Raw genomic sequence first — 5,748 nt, 5'->3', positions numbered from 1 at the left:
GCAATTCATTCTAGCAAACCCAGTCCCTGATCGTGATCCAAATTCCTCTGCAGCGTAGACTGCGACAGTTCGTGGCAGAGATTGTTATAAAAAATTTAAATTGAACGCTTTATTCACAGTTTATCTTGGACAATTTAAAATAAAGGGTGAAAATATATCTGCATACAAAATTGCTGCCATAAGATGTCCTGTGAATTTAAACCGGATTTTTTTCTTCGAACACACTCTTGAATTGCCCTTTACTTGTTTTATCTAAGCCTTACTTGCAAGTTTTTCCTCAGTTGAAAGCTGGGCAAAGTGTTTTTTTTGTAGGTTACAGAAGTCATGGTATAGAATTCATTCAGAATTTGTAGGTTATTTACAGAATTAGAACACAAATAATGCAAGTAAATCTAATAACTAAAAACCAGAACAGCTGATACAAAAGAGCTATATATAAATTGTGAATGTTACATATACAAAAGTCAACGCACACACACACACACACGCGCGCGCGCGCGTAAAAGAAAAACTACATTCCAAATCATCCGTCTTGGTTGTAAACAATTCACGACGAACACAATATATCATACTTCTACATGAGGCGAAACAATGCTTTTCAATGTCATACGTTCTGGAAAGCAAACTTTGAAACCTGTCATGTAGGGTCAGCATGTAACAGAAGCCAAAAGTCAAAGAATGTCGAAACAAACAACATGACAGTTCTACAACCCGAAATGTTTACTTTGAGGGATCCAGGCGTAAAATAAAATATTTACCTACATCAATCATTTCTCTGTTGAACAAGTGTAGTTCCTTAAAGTCTACAAATGTTAGTCGAGTTTCGAAATTTTTGGGAGGACCCCTCGTGGCTGCGCCCCTGAGCATTGTTAACTAGTCCCAAATTCAATGTGGCGTTTCCCATTATATAGGAAAGGAGGGCAAAGCGGATCACTTAACTTCAAGGGCCTCAAATGGCAACTAAAATTAAGACTAGGAAACCAAAGTTTTGAGGAAATATTTTATGATTATTAAACTTTCAAATAACAATACAATAATAACGAGAATGCATTTACATAAATGATATTGCTTAATTACTGAACTACTGCAATTTATTCACTTTGCCCCACCGGTAGGGCAAAGCGGATCATGATAGTGGGGCAAAGTGAATAAGCAAAAACTCATACATTAAAAGTCAGTGTTTAATACAGATATGCAAAATAGAAATTGTATAGAAGAACAATATATGTGTACACAGTCTAAGATCATAGAATGACACCTAAATGAACTGCTTTACATACCAGAAAATTAAAATGTTTAATATTTTGTGAGTATTAGCCTAACACATTTAAATATAGAATTAAGTCTAGACAAAGCTTGCATACACATGATCCCTAAATATGTTTAAAAAGTTCAAGTCCATAGAAGTTTTTTTTCTTATCAAGTAGGCATCTAGTATCTAGTTTCTTTCAATCTATAGTAACCCTAATGAGTACAATCTACGTAGTAGCAAACATTAAAATAAACAACAATAAGGCTTAGGGCCGAAAATAATATCACATCACACGCTTGGTTTGCACAGATCACAAATGTAAATGTCTTGTCCCTTATAATAATCGGTACAGTTTTCGTGAAACCATGACAGACAAATAGAACACTGAATCCAGTTTTCATTAAGTGGATCTGAATAATATTCATGACAGAACTTTTATTGGTAACTACCGTCTCCTTCTGGTGATTTTGAATGTTTTTTCTTTGTAATTCCAGATGTACTTGGGAAAGCTATAGCCGCAACAAAACATTTCTTCTTGCAGGAGAACCTTGAATGGTAGATTTCCTTCTTTTATCTGGTACTTCGTTTACGGAAGTTGCACCAGTACTTGGTTCGGTAGACATAGTAGACTTGCTATACTTCTTCGAACTCTTCTGTTTTAAACATTCCTTGATAGGGGTACTCGTTAGTTCCTCTACACTTAGAGAACTCAAGCTTCCCCTTCCCCGAACAAAATTTCACCGTACGCCACTGTAGTCATTAGTACTGAACATGTAGGGAACATTTTACGTAAATTGATTCGAGCAAAAAGTAGAGAAACGACGAAACAAAGAACTGAAGTTAATTAAAATCATTTTATAAGATGTAAAATAAAACTAATAGTTTCCTAACAGTGGTATAGAATTACATAGTTTAATATAGGATAAGTTGCGTTAATAGCCGCGGCGATTATTTAACTGAACTCCTATCCTAACCCAACTTACTACTACAACAACTACTGATGTTACTCTACTACAACTACCACCACTACTACTATTACTACTGCTATGTTTTTGTTCGGCGAGTGTTAACGGAACAAATTCAATATGAATTTTAATATTCAAATTAGCTGTGTTGCAACGTATACGTACCGCCAATACCACATTTAGTGCCAAACAGATATTCTAAAACAGTACTGCATTATGCTTGGGGCAAAGTGAATCGCTATTCGCTTTGCCCCTTCTAAAATTATTCTCTTTGCCCCACACTACCACATGAGACAAAAGACTGTCTACAGCATATGGACGACGTATTTACGATAATTTTCAAACATGATAACAAAGGTAAGATCCCACCCTGTCCATACATAGTGTGTTCGCAAACATTCTACGAATGGTAAGAAAATATTTCAAAATCCTTACCTCTTGAATTTTTTTTTTTTTTTTTTTAGCAAAATGCGTATTTTCTTTTTCTCTCCTCTCTCGTCTAAACAACAACACGTACACACAAAACAGTAATGTCCTCTTATTTCACTAGTGACGTGATAAACTGGGGCAAATATTTCCTGCCCTCTGTTTTCAGTTGACTGTAAATTGCGTTATTTGCTTTGCCTCATATATCCACTTTGCCCCCCTTTCCTCTAGAGTTTTATGTGGAATGTTGTCAAGAGTATAAAATACACTTATTTTATAAAATAAATATATATGTACTAAAATGCTAGCCACGGAGGGGAGATTCTATATATCGACTTATTAATATTTGGTTCCCAAATTACTGTACAAGAAGCCTTCATTATCTATATAAACTGAGCGAATTAAATTGTAAATGCTTGTTTACTTTAATTTGTTTTCTGCTTTATTACGCACTTTCTTACTTCGTAATTTCTGCAACCCATTTTTTAACTGTTATTATATTGGTTTGCTTCAGTATAGACCCGTAATTTAAAAATATGAATGCATAAAGATAAATTTATTAACTGGTAGTGAAATAAAATTCAAAAATCTTGTTTAGCGCGAAAAACTTTCTCGTTCACTGAAAACCGTGCAGCGTTCCAAAAGCACTGCAACGACCAGAGCCTTTAACTACTGAGATAGGGGAAAGGAGACAATATTCGCTTCAATTGCCGCGCTGTAGAAATCTGGTTGTCGTATGTCCGGTGCAACGCAATATAAAATAGAGACTCTGTGGCGGATTGTTTTTCGCTTTATAAAATGGATTAACGAAACGAACAGTTATAGAAGTAACAAGAATTTTAGGAATGGTCCAAAAATAGATCAAAAGATTTGCGATCTTCGCCAAGAATTTTGGATATGATTCAAAACAAATGCATCAAAAGATCGTGAACTTGGCCAATAATTAGTTTTTGGATCAGGAACCACAACATTTTTGAACGGCCCCTAAATCGAGTTTTCATAGGAATAACCACATCATACTGAGTTAAGCGATAGTTTCGGTTTAACTACACTATATGTAGTTCTCAAAATATAAGGCGTACAAGAAAATGTTTAAATGAAATATAATGAATTTTGTTGATCAGGGGCCACAAGATTTTTGAACGGCCCCTAAATCGATTTTTCATATATTTTACGGAATAAGCACATCGTACTAAGTAAACTGTTAGTTTTTGTTTGGGTACACTATATTTAGTTCTCGAGATATAAGCCCTAGAAGAAAAATTTTTGCCTGAAATACATTGGATCTTTTGATCCAAAAATATGTCACTTAAAGTATATATGAGAGTATTAGAAAGTTTTTTTCTGTTCTTTACTACTACTGCTAATAATATTCTTTCTTAATACTTCGGTCGTTGTGCAACACTGTAACTTACATTAGCCGCCAACGGTCTAACCTGTCATTATTTAGCATGGTTTGGCAGTGGTGCTATTCTATTTTTTAACAACCGTCTCTCTCTCTCTCTCTCTCTCTCTCTCTCTCTCATATATATATATATATATATATATATATATATATATATATATATATATATATATATATATATATATATATAATATACGAGGCGTATTCCAAAAGTGAGGGCCGTCGACGTATAGTGAAATGGGGATAGGCCGGAACACAATTTCATGCATGCAGCGCCAATGACGGACTATTGATGAAATCACTGCAGTGGTTGTCTTGAGTCAGCAGGAGTTTGGCAGCCGTGGAAGGCAGGTCGGAATGGCTGCGAGAATTGTTTCTCCCGCTAGTTGTGAAGTGCGCAGTGTGATACGATTTTTGCTTGCAAAAGTAACTAACTTCTGCTGCTGATATCCATTGGGAATTGTGCCTAGTGTATGAACCTACAGCAGTGGTGCCCACCCCCCCTTATGTCTATGACGCACCCCCCCCAATTGTCTATCCGTAGGTGTTCTTCCATGAAAAAAATCTTCTTTTCGATTAATTTTACCCCCCCTCATCAAACATATTTATATAGATTTTAACCCCCCCCCAAATATTTCAATGACGCAGTTTGCGTCATAGCCCCCCCTTGTGGGCACCCCTGCCTACAGTAATGAGTGCAGGAAAGTTTCGCAAATGGTGTCCGAATTTCAAATGATCGCACCAACGTGCACAATGAAGACCGAAGTGGCAGGCCTAGTGTTCAGACGAATGACCTCGTGGAGCAAGTGGACCAAAAACTGCGAAGTGATCGGCAATTGACGATAAGTGCTCTGGCTCATGACTTTTCCCACGTTGCACAAACTACCATCTACAGGATTGTCACAGAAACAATTGGATATCATAAGTTGAGTGCAAAGTGGGTGCCGAAAGTGCTAACGGATCAGCACAAAGAGCAACGAATGTGCAGTGCTCAACAGCTTTTGGATCGCTATCGACAACAGATGATTCGTTTTCCCACATTGTGACGGGCGATGAGACGTGGATCTCGTACACCAACGCCGAATCCAAACAACAGTCCATGCAGTGGTGCCATTCAGGTTCCCCCAAACCAAAAAGTTAAGTAATCGCCGAACTCGAGTTGCAAACTGATGACTACCGTCTTTTGGGACGACAAGGGCGTCCCGTTGGTTCGTTTCTTGGAACGTGGAACAACAGTCACAACTAAAGTATACTGCGACACGCTCAACAAAGTGCGACGTGCGATTCAAAATGACGCCACGGGAAACTGTCATCCGGAATCATTCTCGTTCACGGCAGTGCGCGTCCTCATACCTCTGCCGTTATCGAGGAGGTTCATGACTTTCGTTAGGACCTGTTTGACCACCCTCCATACAGTCCCGACCTTGCCCCCAACGATTACTTCCTCTTTTTGCATTTGAAACGGTGGCTTGGTGGACAAAAGTTTGAAAACGACGAGGATCTCAAGATTGCTGTTGCCAACTGGTTCCAATCCCAGGCGGCAAATTTCTATTCAGAGGGTTTATGGAAGATGGTGCAGCGTTACGAAAAGTTTGAAAGGGCATGGTGATTATATGGAAAAGTGAAGTAGCTCCGTAGGCACCTATCTCTGGCAATAAATCCCATTTCGCACAAGCGTCTGTATTTTCTTATCAAACGGC

Source organism: Thermobia domestica, chromosome 3, assembly GCF_964235325.1.
Source record: "Thermobia domestica chromosome 3, izTheDome1.hap1.1, whole genome shotgun sequence".
Classification (NCBI taxonomy): Eukaryota; Metazoa; Arthropoda; class Insecta; order Zygentoma; family Lepismatidae; genus Thermobia; species Thermobia domestica.
This window is presented reverse-complemented; position numbering follows the sequence as displayed.